Source organism: Odocoileus virginianus, chromosome 2 (genome assembly GCF_023699985.2).
Source record: "Odocoileus virginianus isolate 20LAN1187 ecotype Illinois chromosome 2, Ovbor_1.2, whole genome shotgun sequence".
In the NCBI taxonomy this organism is placed as follows: Eukaryota; Metazoa; Chordata; class Mammalia; order Artiodactyla; family Cervidae; genus Odocoileus; species Odocoileus virginianus.
In genome coordinates this window covers 60,599,071-60,615,818 of record NC_069675.1, presented here as the reverse complement: position 1 = coordinate 60,615,818, position 16,748 = coordinate 60,599,071, and the positions used below count along the sequence as shown (strand labels likewise).

At 40.3% G+C, this 16,748-nt stretch overlaps 1 long non-coding RNA gene across 1 annotated transcript in view; it reads right to left on the bottom strand.

Annotated features, from left to right (window-relative positions):
* Positions 1 to 2,820: 2,820 nt before the first annotated feature.
* LOC139039477 (uncharacterized) overlaps positions 2,821 to 16,748 on the bottom strand; it is a 79,340-nt gene continuing 65,412 nt past the window's right edge. The window contains exon 3 of the long non-coding RNA XR_011492744.1: positions 2,821 to 3,947. This is a non-coding gene — a long non-coding RNA (uncharacterized lncRNA). The remainder of the gene's footprint in view (positions 3,948 to 16,748) is intronic.

The following is a 16,748-nucleotide window of genomic DNA, read 5'->3' as shown; positions in this document are numbered from 1 at the left end:
TTCCTCTTTCCTTTTGAAGTCAGATTGTTCCATAGCTCTTTAATAAGAACAATCATAGACTTGGGCATAAAATTAGATTAGAAATATGCTGACTTTTTGAGAGTATAGATGTCAATATTATGTATTCAAACATATTAACAAATCAAAACACAACATTGGCACAGTATCATTCTAAAGTTTAAGACTGGCAGTATTCTTCAGTTAATACACAGATGTGGGGCCTAGGCCTGCTTAAGAAATAATTTTATGTGGGAGAAAAGTGGCAAATAGGGTTGGAAAAGGAATTTGAGTTTCGTTTGTTGTTGTTATTGTTGTTTAGTCACTAAGTCATGACCGACTCTTTTTGGACTATAGCCTGCCAGGCTCCTCTGTCCATGAGGTTTCCCAGGCAAGACTACTGGAGTGGGCTGCCATTTCTTTGAGTTACCACTGGGAAGGACCAAATGGATAAACTAAGGAGAGAATGCTTTTTCTTTTTTCTGGATTTTAACTTTTATTTACATGTTCAGGTTTATAGAACTTAATTGTGTTTCTCTATAAATGTCAGACATGATTGAATAAGTTGGACACAACTTAGTGACTGAACAACAGCAAAATAAATAACTAGGGAGTACACAGCATTGTCTAAAGATTAGACAAAATCTTTAGATAGTTTTGAGGGTCCATTTTATGCTCAACTGTCATAGACCAAAGCCTGTATCCTGATGGCCCACTAACAAGATCATTCCATTAGCATGCCTCCCTCCATTCTCCCTCTTATTATCAATGAAATGTCCTGTCCTGTGTTTAGCTAAAAGGAAAATCTCTGAGCTCTTGAAAAATAAAAGAAATGAAAATGAGATCTAATTATGTATGGTTGCACCCATAACCATAGGGTTGGTCTGTATAAATGTTGCAATATTTTATTGTTCAGCTTCTGAAACACCACATGAAACATTTTTCTTTTTTAATTTCAAACACTTCTCCCCACCTCCCTTGGCTACATAAACATTCTAACCATTGTTTCCAATGGACAAGAAGATTTTTTTAAACAGCATTCAGATAGAAGAGAGGGATTTAATTAGCACATTGTTGACTTTTGTTGGAGAAGAGGGGGCATTTATGGTGGTTGCTTTAATATAAGCTCCAGCTCCTTGTTCTTGTCTGGAACACCTCACTTACTAATTAGCTCAACTCTCTGCAGCTTCATACATGAATTGGCCACCTTTCGAAGTACATGAAACAGGGGTAGTAAAGTGTCTATGCAGTCTGAGAAAATTCAGTTTCCCAATTTTATTCCCTGGGTCCAAGTGGATTCTGGTAGCCTGAGATGTTCTTTCAACAAAAAAATACTTGTCCCTCCCCAGTGTAAAAATCCATCCAACAAAAATGTTTAACCAAAGAACAGAGAAAACTAGCTCCAGCAAGAAGGAAGGAAGGGAGGGAGAGATAGGGGGAAGGAGGGAAGGAGGGAGAGAAGGAGAGCTGGGAGAGAGGAATTAAATGAGGTTCCCCATAAAAACCCAGACTGAAAGCTCTCCATGGGAATACAAAGGTTACCCTCCTTCTCGTAGTAGCCTCTGAAAATATGCTTCTCTCTTGCAAATGGATATGATGTAGACTTTCTTTTAAAAAATATCCTTCCATGAAATAACACATGTGCCTGAAGTTGGTCAACAAAAAAAGATCATTTCTGAGTTGATCAGGCCCTATTTGAAGAAACTGCAGACTGGAAAGACCCTGGAGGCCTAAGAAGGGAACTTCTGCCTCCAAGGAAAGACAAAATTCAAGCCAGCGATTCTTGGCCCTGTTTTAATAGCACATAGACACCTCAGAGTGTTGGGAGGGAAAAGAAAACAAACAGTTGAAAAATCAGCTTTTTTCTTTCTCCCTCCTTAGTCCCTTTTGAGTTAAAAAAGAAGAAAAAAACTTTAGTGCTTTACAAGGTCTTCAGACCTCTAAAATCAACTTGTTTGTTGTAGAGTAATATTTTCTTAAATTAATAATGACATGTTGGGAGCTATAAAGATACACTTTTTTTTTATGTTGTACACATTCAGATTTCCCAAATTTTACACATCTAGCAGTACTTCACATTGTTTCTGGTTATGCAATATTCAGTCAGTAGAAATGTGTTATTACACCTGAATCAATGTAGAATGTTTTTAAAATATATTACTGAGTTTCTGCTATGTGCCAGGCACCATACTAGAGGCTGAGAATAAAGCAGTAATTAAACAGGGTCTTCCCTGGTGGTCCAGTGGCTAAGACTCTGTACTCTCCAGGCAGGGGACTTGGGTTTGATCCCTGGTTAGGGAACTAGATCCCACAAGCTTCAGCTAAGACCCAGTACAACCCAGTCAATCAATAAATCAACCATCAACAATACAATTAATAATACACTGGTTTTTAAAAAAGTAATTACATAAAGACACAGCCTCTGTCCTCATAAAATTTGCAGTCAAATAGAAGAGATGGGCTTTAAGCAATAATTAAACAAAGAATTCACTTTTTCTCCCATTGATCTTAAACCTCAAATCAATTTGAATCTGTCTTCATATGAACATGTCACTGCCATGCGATGCTTTTATTATGGAGATGGTACCTCACACAGGCAGGCAGACAGAGGAAGGGGTCATGAGTATGCTCTAGCAGAAGCTCTCAATGTCACATGCATTTCCCCTCTCCCTTTATTCCAAGGCCGCTGCCCAATTTCCAGTTGCCAACCTGCATCTTTTAGCTTAAAGGCTTCCTCTACCTATTGGAGACTGCTCCACCAATTCCTTATCAGCTGCCACCTGCAGTGACCCTCAACCAACTACTGACAGGAGTTGGTGTGTAAATATACCAGCTCCCTCTCCTCTTGACTAGCATAGGTAGGAGGTCAGTTTTGTACACTGGCCTCCAAAGCCCTTGGATGTGGTGTAGCTCCATTTACACATTCTACTAACTTACTTAATAAAGTGCCTTCTCTCAACTGCCTTCCCTTCCTATGTCACTTCTGCACTTTCCTATAGTTGCTTCTTAGAATCATCTCCTAAATAATTCACTTGCACTCAAATCCTTCCTTTGGGGTCTCACTTGAAGCCGTTCCATAGAATCTGCCCAAAGTGTGCTCCATTATTAAATCAATCATCATTTAACAGTACCTACAGAGGCTTTTTTTTTTCTTATTTTTTTTCTTATTTCTTATTTATTAATTTTCTATCTCTTTACAGGAAGGAAGACAGGAATGTCTCCTATGCAAAGTGAGGGTTTCTAAGCTCTCAAGGGAACTAATTACATAGCCTTGTTCCTCTGAGCCACCATATTATCACTTGTACCTATTTTCTGTTGCTCTGTTGATAGAGAAAATAAGTTCAAAATACCATTTTAGAATGATATAGGAGCACATCACTTTTCACAAAGACCATGTACAATCCGTGTTTTTCATTCCTGTTTGGAACTCACAGGATCTAACCACACTTCTGTTGTTTGCCTCTACAAAGAGGCATCTACCAAGAGGTCATCAAAGCTCTCCGCTGTTTAATTTAGCAAAAGTCAGAAACAATGGTCAACTTAAGTCAAAGAGGGAGCCATGGGAAGGATACAGGGCAATCTCACAGAATAAGCAGCCTATGCAAGAACAGAGATATGGTCGGGTCCTGGGGGTGACAGAAACCAGCAGCTTGCCCCCTCGAGATGAAATCTACTCCTTTTCCCTGCTTGCTGTAAACTGACTTTGTTCTTCTCTCTCATTAAAGACTAGTTTTATTCAAGTCAGGGTTCTCGGTTTTAGGCAACAAATGGCTTAAGGAGATAGGCACTTTCAAAAGCACATCGGTTGTCCTCAGGCTGGCGTGCACCTGGGGTCTGACTGGCTGCTCACCGTCACTTCCCTTCTGACTGGTCACAGCATCCTCTCAGGCGAGTCAGTGTCCGGCTGTATCACTTGTTAAGTATGTTGAAAACCACTCCAGCTGAACTCACTGTGAGAGTAGAGAAACAGGCTTTAGGCTGAACTTCCTAGAGCAGCGCTCAGAACCCAGCTAAAGAACTCACCTCATAAGAGAGCCACGACCACTCCAGAGCCCCACTGCCTCTCCTACACTCCCACCGCCACGCCATGCCAGCAAGATGGCGGCCACTCGGCCAGGCTGATTCCTCACACGTGAGCTCAGTCTCTCACTCGTGTCCCGCTTCTTGGACTGGGCCTTCAACCCCATGGACTGTGGCCCTCCAGGCTCCTCTGTCCATGGAATTTTCCAGGCAAGAATACCGGAGCGGGTTGCCATTTCTTTTTCCTGGGGATCTTCCCGACCCAAGGATTGAACCCACATCTCTTGCACTGGCAGGCAAATTCTTTATCACTGAGCCACCGGGAAAGCCCAAAGATTCCTCACATACATTTGTCAAAACTCATCAAATTGTGCCCTTGACAGTGGTGGATTTTATGTTCTGTAAAATATACCTCAATTAAACAGACGGCAATAAAGAGAAACAAAGAGAAAAAGTCCTATTCACCCTTTCCTGCCTCTCTGAAGCCCCCTGTTCCTGCTTATGCTGTGTATGAAGCATGGGGTATCCGTTTTTGAGGTTGTTTTTTGTGTTTTTTTGTCCCAACTGCTATTCCCATCATTCATTTATCTAGCTAAAACTGCACATTCTGTGAAAAGAGGGAGCTATTGAAAACCGACGTCAATTTGGTTCTTTTTGGTGAAAACAGTAGCTGGAGGGGGTGGAGAGGGGAAGAAGCTGGAGGGGGTGAGAATTAGCTGCCTCCAAACAGCCTCCCTGCCCTGTTACATTGCTGGGAAACTTCAGGTCAAATTCTATCATATATACAAACATTTACTAAAATACAGCTTTCCAACAAGCAAACACAATACTGTTTATAAAGCTTGTTCCATAATCTCCATGAAGTGTAAACTCTCTACCTTTGGAAATACTCTGACCACCACCTCGTATGAAAGATTTATCTGAGACTGACAGGGATCTCCCTGGTGGTCCAGTGGTGATGACTCTGCTCTCCCAATAAAGTGGGCCCAGGTCCGATCTCTCATCAGAGAACTAAATCCCACATGCCACAACTAAAAATCCTATATGCTGCCACTAAGTATTTATCGCAAGTATTATATATCGCAAGTAATAATCGCAAGTATTATTTACTTGCCAGGCAAGTAAATAAGTAAATATCTGAGACTGACAGGGAGCATTCCAGAAACAAGATTCTGTTGCCCACACAGGTGACATTCTCCTAAACCACTGGCTGGATATGGGACCATTTAGGAATCCATTGTCTGTCGCCTGGGCTTCCTTTGTGGCTCAGCTGGTACAGAATCCGCCTGCAGTGCAGGAGACCGCAGTCGGGAAGATGCCCTGGAGAAGGGATAGGCTACCCATTCCAGTATTGTTGGGCTCCCCTGGTGGCTTGGAGCCACCTGGAGTCAATCCCTGGGTTGGGAAGATCCCCTGGGGGGAGGGCATGGCAACCCACACCAGTATTCTTGCCTGGAGAATCCCCATGGACAGAGGAGCCTGGCAGGCTACAGTCCATGGGGTGGCAAAGAGTCAGAGTGACTAAGCACAGGACAGCACAGTCTGTTGCCTACCCTAAGAGTTCAAGCTACAGACTTTGCTAGATTCTTCTACCCTGTTTATCCAAGTGCCTTTGAAATATTTCAGCCCATCCCCACATTTGTAATATATTCAATTTCATTAAACTAGCAACCCACTTTCACTGTGCAAGCACTAACTACTATTTTCAACAATAAAACCCCTTTCGGACATTCACTGTGCTTACTACGAAGCATAAGGTATTGGCCAAGCTGTGAATAGGGTTAGTGCCTGTAGGAGCTATCTGTACTTCCTGAATAGAATGAATATGGCACTGGACTGTGTGTTCTTGGCTAGAGATGCTACCCTTGGAGATGGAGCTTAAACCAAATAGCACAAACTCGAGTTTGTCTATGCTGAACTTTTTGAAAGTAAATTATAAAATCTTTCCAAAAACATATCCTGTCTTCTTTTAAACACTTCATAAAATTTTTGACTTCTAATAGACGTTTAGTAGCATTTATAACAGAGAAGGCAATGGCAACCCACTCCAATACTCTTGCCTGGAAAATCCCATGGATGGAGGAGCCTGGTAGGCTGCAGTCCATGGGGTCTCGAAGAGTAGGACACTACTCAGCGACTTCACTTTCACTTTTCACTTTCATGCATTGGAGAAGGAAATGGCAACCCACTCCAGTGTTCTTGCCTGGAGAATCCCAGGACTTGGGGAGCATGTGGGCTGCTGTCTATGGGGTCGCACAGAGTCGGACACGACTGAAGTGACTTAGCAGTAGCAGCAGCAGCATTTATAAATGAGTATGAGCCAAGCAAATTAAGAATGGAGGGTTTTTAAGGAGGAAGGAAGAGAGGGAGGGAGAGTAGAAGGAAGGCGGGCAGGAGGAAGGAAAGAATCATGGATGGAGGCTTCTAGCCTCCAGACCCTCCTTGTCTCTGAAGGTATAGACACTCAGCTCTGAGCTATGCCTCAGCTTCCAGCACTGCTTTTTGGGAGGCTCTGGGGACTGGTGGTTTTCTAAAACAGATCCAAAAATAAGGAAATGATGTGGTCTGTGAAAAGGCTAAGTCACCCTGTGTAAATAAAACTGGGGAATTTCTGGAGTGAAAAATAATTCCCAAAGGCTAATTAGCAGCCTAAAATTAGTCAAATTAGCCCATAGAAGCAAGGTTCCTCAAGGTCACTGAGTTTGCCATTTCAAGGAAGCGCCAATCCCCCACCCACTGCAGTCACCTTTCATGGCCTTGATTCTACAAGACCAGTTCTAGTGGTCATGGAGCTGGAGCCACTCAGAGCTGAGCTCAAAGGCAGGAAGAAGTGATGGTGTGACGGGACATGGGGCCAGACATATACCACCCTGCCACCTGCCATTCTAACCACACCTAGTGTATCTTAATGGCTGCCTGGCACAGCTCTGGAATTCAAATCCTGGTCAGACACTCTCTAGGTCTATGGTCTTGGGCAAGTTACTTAGTCTTCATGAGCCTCAGATTTCTCATGTGTGAAAACAAAAGCTAGAGTAAAAAATGAGCAAACAAACAAAAATTAAGCAAGCAAACTTCTTATATTTTCGATCCAGTATTTTTCCTTGCCTGCTATCCATCTCCCTGCTTGCAACACGTCTGTTCATCTTTCGAGGGACATCTCCACACTCCTCTAGGCCTACGTGGTTCTGATGAAGCCACCTGCATTGAACGGGTTGGCACACCACCAAGGTCTGACCCATCAGCATACCACTTCTCAGTTATGAGTCCATTCCTCACTGAGACTCTGTCCTGAGACTCATGTAGGACCCACTGGAAACAGATTTTCTCTCCTCTAAACTTGAAGTTGATAATGTGGGCCTAAGAGTTCTGGGGTCACCATGGGGAGAGAGGCTGCCTGGGCAAGAATCTGAGGCAAGAAGAAGACAGAGCACCAGATCCTGATGGGCTCAGCACTTGGACAGAATTGAGCCAGAATGAAGGCCTTACCCAGGGATTGGTTAGTTACAGGAGGGAATATGTTCCGCTCTTAGCTCAAACCAGTGTGAGGTGGAGTCTCTGTCATATAAAAAGCAAAATACCATGGACTCTGAATCATATGCTGATTTAAGTTGTGACCCTGTGACTCATTAGCTCTGGGAACTTGGGTAGATTTAATATCTATGTCTCTATTTTTTTTTTTACTAATAAAAAGGATAGCAAGGCTACTGTGAGGATTGTATATAAGTGAATATACATAAAGCACTTATAACAGTGCCTGACACCCTGGCACATTAAAAATATTGTATTGGTGTCAGCTATCTTAAAATAATAATAATAATAATAATAATAATATTAATTATATAATAATGGCAACTGTTACTAATGATTGTTTTTATATGATAGATTTTTAGCATTTGGGGGAATATAGCCAACGAGCTTGAGTCAAATCAAGAATTGTTCTGGTTAGTCCTCACAAAGGAAGCAGTCTTAAATTTCATCCAACCCAACCTAAGGTCCAGTTAGCCTTATTGTCTTTTTTGCTAGACTGACTAGACTGATAGGGTGGGGTCATATTAAAGAAGTATTTAGCATATACCTTAACAAAAGACAGAAATTTGTCAAGACCTTGATGATGTCTATATAGGTCTATATAGATAAGATTAAGAATTCTGGGTCAAGGGACTTTCTTGGTGGTCCAGTGGCTAAGATTCCACTGTCCCAATGCAGAGGACCCAGGTTTGAGCCCTGGCCTGGGAACTAGATCCCACATGTCTCAACTAAGAGTTCACATGCTGCAACTAGATATCTTACATGCTGCAAGTAAAAAAAGAAAAAGAATGCAGGTAAAGTTTAGGCAAGAATATTTGACTAACCAAGCCTCCACAAGAAGGTGAGATTTGAGCATGGTTTTGGGGAGTAGCAAGCATTAGTCTTGAAGTATCTATAGGAAGACTTTCCTGGGAATGAGGAACCTTCTGCACCAAGTCCCACCCAGCATTTAGGAGGAACAGTTGGATTAGAGTGAAGGAAGGTGATTACTGTGGGAGATGTGGGCAAGGAGGCAAACAGGGTCAGCCCATGTGGAGCCACATACACCATGATGAAGACTTCAGTTTTTACGTTGTGTGAGGTGGGGACCCAAGGCAGATCTGGTATTGTGAGTAGACTGTCAGAGAACAAGGGTGGAGCCCAAGGAAGACAAGTCCGGAAGGTGGTCTGTATCCAGGTGAGAGATGATGCTCCTCTGAACATACTGGCTTTATCCTTGCACACTAGTTTTCCCCTGAAGAATAAATGATGTCTCCCAATTGCTTCAAGGCTCACAACATCACAGTTTACCACTAGAGAGCAAACACCTCCTTCCCTTTAATTCTCCCTAATTTCCTTAAAAATACATAACGGAAGTCCAGAGAAAGGGATTGCCCTTCTACACTGCACTTGCCACAGGGCACACAGTTGGCACTCACTGAATGCATTTTGGAAAATAAATGAGAAGCACATAAACATGCAAATCTGCTACTTGATTGATTTTTATGGGATGGGTTGTAAGGCACCATTTACATCCTTTGGCCTTGTCTAGGGAGAAGGCAATGGCACCCCACTCCGGTACTCTTGCCTGGAAAATCCCATGGAGGGAGGAGCCTGGTGGGCTGCAGTCCATAGGGTGGCTAAGAGTCAGATACGACTGAGCGACTTCACTTTCAGTTTTCACTCTCATGCACTGGAGAAGGAAATGGCAACCCACTCCAGTGTTCTTGCCTGGAGAATCCCAGGGACGGGGAGCCTGGTGGGCTGCCGTCTATGGGGTCTCACAGAGTCGGACATGACTGAAGCAACTTAGCAGCAGCAGCAGCAGCAGGCCTTGTCTACTTTATGACCAGTGGCCATATGTGCAAAGTGACCGGATGAATTTCATAAAGATGGCCAATGGCTATGAAAAGCATGTGGTTATACCCAGAGAACTGAATTCCTGGTTTCATTTACACCTTTTCATTGAGTTATTCTTCCCTAAACAAGTTTGAATCTTAGGCAATATGATAACACCAATGAAAGAAGCCACTTTTAAATATCTTACCAGTAATTAGCCTCCAACTAATAAAAATAAATGAAAAGAAAAAAATAAATAAATAAATATAGTTTTATGTTATAAATAGGAAAAAAAAATAAATATCTTACCAACATTATTTTTCAAAACAATAGTACAAAACCATCAAGGAAAGAGCAGAAGAGAACAAGAAGCACATGGGAAAATGTAGAGCATTTAAACCAGACCCTGAAAACCAGAAGCCTAAGAAGCAGATCTGACAGCATATATTATCTGGGCTGCAGAGTAGCTATCCATTTATTGATTTTAATTTTTTTAAAATTAGTGGCTCATGTGTAATAGTTGAGATATTTCATATGAATTCAGATCTCTAATTTTTCATTAAAATGGTATGCTATGTGGCAATGCTGAAACACATTTCCTTGAGGACCCTAGATTTCCTGTAACAACTTCTATCACTCCCAACACATGTTCTGCTTCTGAAATTTACAATACCTCTCTAGTCCCCATTTTAAAACTGAACTATCAATCTCGACTTTTTTTTTCTTTTTACAATCTCTACTTTTATGCGGTCATTTTTTATTTAGTTAGCTAGTTATCTATTTATTTTTGGCTGCGCTGGGTCTTTGCTGTTGCACATGGACTTTAATTGCACAGAGCAGGGGATACTCTTCACTGTGGTGCATGCATGTCTCATTTTGGTGGCTTATTTTGCTGCAGAGCATGGGTCCCAGGGTGCTGGGGCTTCAGTAGCTGTGGCTCCCAGGCTCAGGAGTCATGGAGCATGGGCTATTTGCGCCACGGCTTGTGGGACCTTCTGGGACCAGGATCAAACTCATATCCCCTGCACTGGCAGGCAGATTCTTAACCACTGGACCACCAGTTGTTATTGCTGTGTTGTGCTTAGTCACTCAGTCGTGTTCGACTCTGCAGGGAAGTCCCCAATTTCTACTTTTAAGTGCGTCTTCTGAGGAACCATACAAAGCAAAATCCAGAATGGTGTTCTAGAACTAACATAGTAAAAGAACTCTCAAACCACGGAATGCAAAACTTATGAGTTAGAATGGAGAAGTTTTAAATTACCGAGCAAGAATGAAATAGGCTAATGTGTTAATTTTGGCACATCTTTCACAAGTGGAACCTTCAGCCATGCCAAATCACAGAGATAAATTTAGAATTATTCAAAGCCATTAGGACTATTAGTTCCTACATAGGAAAAGCAGGATTAATAAACTCCTGCCTATGCAGAAATCAGTTCTCTGGCCTATGTCTACTATTCTAAACTGTAATTGCAAAATTCCTACTGTGGATACATCTTAACTAGGAATTGGAGGTGGCCCAAGTTATGAACCAAAAATTGGAAAAGATCACACTAATTTGTGAAACCCAGTACTGAACTGAAATCAAACACTATTTTTTCTAAATTGTGGACTCACTCAAAAAGATTTCTGTGAAAACCAATAAAATCCTATTAAATGCATATGAACAATAATTGAACCAATGTTTTCTAAAACAATTGAACCAGAACTTTAGAATATTATCTAAGCCAAACCAGCATTTTTTTCTGTTTGCACCTCTTCTGATAATTATCTTTAAAGACCTGCATATTTTTGTTCTGGTTATTGTGCATATCAAAAGTACAGGAAACATTTTAATCAATTATTAACTCTTTTCAATTCCGGCAGACACGGGTTTCAATTCTTGCCAACCAAATACCCATAACACCCTACTTCTTTAACAAAACCCAGATTTATCAAGAAGACAACATGTCCAACTTTCTTTTCCTAGCCTCCCTTAGAACCAAGTGGGACCATTTGTCTAGGTTTCAAACTGAGATTTAAGCACAAGTTGAGTGGAACTTCCAGGGAACTCTTTTGCCATGCACCCATTCGATATTCTTCCATCTTGAAATTCAAGTGTATGGCTAGAGCTCCAGGGCTGTAAGACCAATTTTAGGATGGACGCTGTGCACTAAGGAAGACAAACAGAAATCAGGAAACAGAGTTATCATGCTAGGGATTTCCCTCATGGTCCAGTGGTTAAGACTGTGCTTTCAATGCAGGTAGCATGGGTTTGATCCCTGGTCAGAAAACTAAGATCCCATGTGCTGCACAGTTCAGCCAAAAAAAATTTTTTTTAATTTAAGAGGAGTTATTGTTGACATCCTAAATGTCCATCCCAACTCCAGATTTCTTTCACAAGAGAGTTTAATAAATCTTCATTTTACAGGAATTGTTGTTTTGAAGATTTTCTGTTATATGTAGCTAAACCTTACCCTAACTTATAAAGTACACTATCATAGAAAACAACTCAGTACATCACTTTATTCAACAAATATTCATTGATTATCTACTCTGCCTCAAGCATTGCATTAAGGATACAGATGTATTTAATGCTTTCATGGAACACAGAAGAAAGAAAAGTTGGCTAGGCAATTACATCCCAGACCTAGCCCTGCTATTAACTAATGAAGTCTTCGAACTTGGAGAAGCCACTTCACTTCTCTAAGCCCCAGGCCCTTCATATGTAATACAATGATGTCTGACCAAATTATTTTCTAAGATCATTTCCAGCTCTTCCATCATATGATTTAGCTGGTTTCAACAGAAAGCCAATCATTTCCTCACTTTCCATTGAACCCTGCCACACTCCAAGTTCCCAGAGGCCAGGAAAATGACCCCAGTTGACTCTCTCCAACCACAGTTGATAAGACCAAAGCTAGACAATCACATTCTCCCTTCTGGAAATCTAAAATTGAAACACTGTGACGTTGAGTCAGTTACACGGTGCTGAGCACTTGAATTAAAAGAGTGTAGAATAGGGTAGAGTGTAGAATATGTAGAATAGGGGTAGAATGAGTGCCATGGCAAACTAGAGTCCTGAGTGAGCCTGTGTTTGGGGAGCAGGGACACGAGGAAGTAGGGAAAGTTGCCTGCATGATGGAGCAAGAACATGCAAAGGAGGAAAGTCCAAAGGTACCAAATGGGCAATCCAACAAGGCAGATAAAGTCTTAGCTGAATTTTCAATTAAACCACAACATTTTTTAAAATTTGGATTACTTGTCAAGATTTTTAAAAGAAGAAATTTTGTGTGAAATTTTCGATTTCCAGCATCCCTGAATTCATGGATGATCTGATAATGTGAAGCCACACGAGATTAGAGCAGGGTTGTCTAAATAAGATGAGCTATGTTAGCACCCAGGCCTCCCTGTTATTTAGCACCAGTGCTCTGCATAATTTCTCCTCCCGGTAGGGGTTCGTGTGGGTATGTGAGTTTGAGGTCCTGCCCAAGGCAATGTAGACACGTGAGAAAATGACAGCATAATTGTCCAATCTCAGCGTGTCCTGTGTATTCCCAGCTCTGTTTAGTAATGGTCCTAGAATTTATATTAGATTCCAGAGCCAGTAGTGAGGAAAGCCAAGAACAGCACAACTGACATCTTGGAACTCTCTCCCCTCTCAAGGGCCAAGGAATTGTCAGAACCAGGTAGTTCTAAAAGTAGAAGGTTAAGGTAGGACTTCCCCGGTGGCTCAGACTGTGAAGAACCTGCCTGCAATGCAGGCAACCCAGAATCCATCCCTGCATCAGGAAGATCCCCTGGAGAAGGGAATGACTACTCCAGTGTTCTTGCCCGGAGAATTCCACGGAGAGAGGAGCCTGGTGGGCTACAGTCACTGAGCGACTAACGCTTTTACTTTCAAGGCAGGACCAACAAGAATATTGATTAAAAGTAGTTGGAGGAGATTTCCCCTTAGGCCAAGATGGAGCGGCAGCAATCGGTTTTACTCCCTCAGCAGACACAATTGATAAAACAGATAAAATCTATGAAACAGTTGTTCTCAAGACATTGGATATTAGGCAACAAAGTACAGCCATCCCTGAGAAACAGAAAAGAAAGATGAGCTCTATGATTGCCCCAGCTTACTGTTCTGAGATGGTTTTTATTTCCACCCCAAATTGGCCAGAACACACATGATTCTTTAGCGTACGCAGATCATTTGTCAAAATAGTTCCTACTCTGGGCCTATAAAACAAATCTTCATAAACTTAAAAGGACGTAAGTCATATAAACTACATTCTGTGACCAAAGGGAAATTACAACAGAAGTCAATATAAAACACATATCTCAAAAATCCCAAATGTTCGAAAACTAAAACATTAGTTAACAATTCTTAACCCCTGAGTCAAAGAAGAAATCAATAGAGAAATTAGGAAGTATTTGAACTGAAAGTGAAAATATTTTATCAAATACATCAAAATTTGTGGGGTACAACTAAAGCAGGACTTAAAGAGGGAAATCTATAGCACTAAACACTTATTAGGGAAACAAAAAAAGAAGGAAGTCTCAAATCAACGACTCAGCTTTCTTCCAACTTAAGAAACTAGAAAAGAAGAGCAAATGAAACCCAAAGTAGATTAAGAAAAAAAATAATGACAATACCTAAAACTTAAGGAAATAATGCTAATTCTATACAAACTCTTATAGAAAATTAAAGAGGAGGTAAGGAGTCCTATGAGGCCAGTATTCGACGACATCAAATCAGACAAAGGCATTGATTGCATGAAAAGAAAATGACACATCAATACTCCTCATGAACATAGATGCAAATTTCTGATATTTAAATTCTAACAACTGATATACAATATTATATTAGCTTCAGGTGTACAACACAGTGATTAGAAATTTGTAGGTGCAAATTTCTTAAAATTTATCAAGTCAACATATAAAAAGAATCACATAACCAAGCAGATTTCATCCTAGCATTACAAGGTTAATTTCATATTTGAAAATCAATACATCTAATTCACTATGCCAACAAATTTAAAATGAAAAACCGTGTAACCATCTCAATAGATACAAAAAAGAAAATCTAAATTTCCTGTTAGAAAGTTAGAAAATTAGATTAGAAAATCTAATTTTTCCTGATAAAAATGTTCAACAAAGTACATACGGGAACTTCTGCAACCTGATAGAGAATATCTAGGAAAACCTACAGCCAACACCATACCAATACTTAGTGGTGAAATACTGATTGCTTTCCCAATAACATCAGAAAGAAGAAAGGATGTTTGCTTTCAGCACATAGATCCTAAATTGAACAGGCTCTAACCACTGCAAATAAGCAAGACAAAGAAACAAAGGTATCCAAGTTGGAAAAGAAGAAGTAATGTTGTCTTTATTCACAGATGATGTGATTATCTATGTAGAAAATCCTACACAACCTACAAAAATAGCTACTAGAATTAATAAATGAGTTTAGTAAAGTTTCAGTATATAAGAATAGTGTTAAAAAAATAAAATTATGGGAATTCCCTGGTGGTCCAGTAGTTAAGACTCCAAGCTTCCACTGCAGAGGGCACAGTTTCGATCCCTGGTCTGGGAACTAAGATCCCGCAAGCCAGGTGGTGTGCCCCTCACCCTCGTCCCCAAAAGTCAAATTACATTACTATATACCAGCAACAAATTATAGGACATAGAATTTAAAATAAATACCATTTTCAATACCATTTAAAAATATGGAATACTTAGGGATAAATCTGACAAAAGATGTGTAAGTCCTCTATAATGAGAACTAAAAAACATTGTGAAGAAAAATAAAGAATAGTTAAATAAATAAGGAGATATACTGTTTTATTGGGTTGGAATGCTCAATGTTGCTAAGATATAAACTCCCCCAATTTGATCTATAGATGCACTACAATTTCAGCCAAAACCCCAATGACTATTTTACATTACACTGTTAATTTTAACACTGAGAAGCTGATTCTAGAATCTATTTGTAAGTGAGAAGTACCCAAAATAGCTAATTCAACTTAGAAAAAGAATACTAAAATAGAAGACTTACACTACCCAACTTCAAGATTCAGTATAAAGCTACAGTAATCAAGACATTGTGGTATTGTATTCAAGAAAAACAAATAGAACAGTGGGTTAGAATGAAGAGTACAGAAACAAACCCTTGCAAAAGTGCAAAGGCAATTTATTGGGAAAGCAGGGTTTTTGACAAATGATGCCAGAACAATTGGATATCCATATACAGAAACCATAAGTCTGATCCATACCTCACACCATATTTAAAAATGTATTCAAAATGGATCACAGACCCAAATCTAAAGCCTAGAAGTATAAAACTTCTAGAAGAAAAGAGGAGAACATCTTTGTGACCTTAGATTAAGCAAAGATTTCTTAGGTACAACACCAAAAGATCAATGAATAAAATAAAAAGATCGATAAATTGGATTTTATCAAAATTAAGAACATTTGCTTTCTGAAAAACATTGTTAAGAGACTGAAAAGACAAGCCACAGACTAGCTATATATATATACATACAAAGTCACATACTTGATAAAGGATTTGCATTCAAACGATGGAAATAAATCTTAAAAATCAATTTAATAAACAAAACAATCATTTTTTTTAATGGGCAAGAGATTTGAGCAATTCCCCTTGTCCAAAGACGATATCCACATAGCAAATAAGCACATGCAAAGGTCCTCAGCATCATTAGCCATCCAGAAATGCAAATTTAAGCCACAATGGGACACAGTTAGTAGAATATCTAAATTTAAAAGACCAAGTGACCAAATCAAAGTACTGACAAGGATGTGGAGCAACTGGAATTTTCTCATCCATTGTTGATAGGAATGTTATGGATACAGTCATTTAGGAAAACAGTGAGCTGATTCATTAAAAGTTAAATAGACACCTCCTATGGCCCAGTCACTTCACTCCTAGGTGTTAACCCAAGAAAAATGGAAAACTCTGTCCATACTGCAACTTGCCTATGAATGTTCATAACTGCTTTATTTGTAATAACCAAAACCTGGAAACCATCCAAATGTCCAACAACAAGTGAATAAATTGTGACCTATTGATACAATAAGATATCAGCTAGCAATAAAAGAAATGAGCTATAGATACAACGATGTGGATGAATCTCAAAATAATTACACTGGAGGCTTTCCAGGTGGTCCAGTGATTAAGACTCTGCCAGCCAATGCTGGGGGCGCAGGTTTGATTCCTGGTCTAAGAAGATCCCACCTGCCAAGGCGCAACTAACCCTGCGCACCACAACTGAGCTCGACGCTAGAGCCTGTGTGTCACAGCTACTGCGCCTGCGCACCCGAGAATCCTTGCTCTGCAAGGAGAGAAGCCACTGCAACGAGGAGCCCGTGCTCTGCAACTAGAGAGCAGCCCCTGTCAC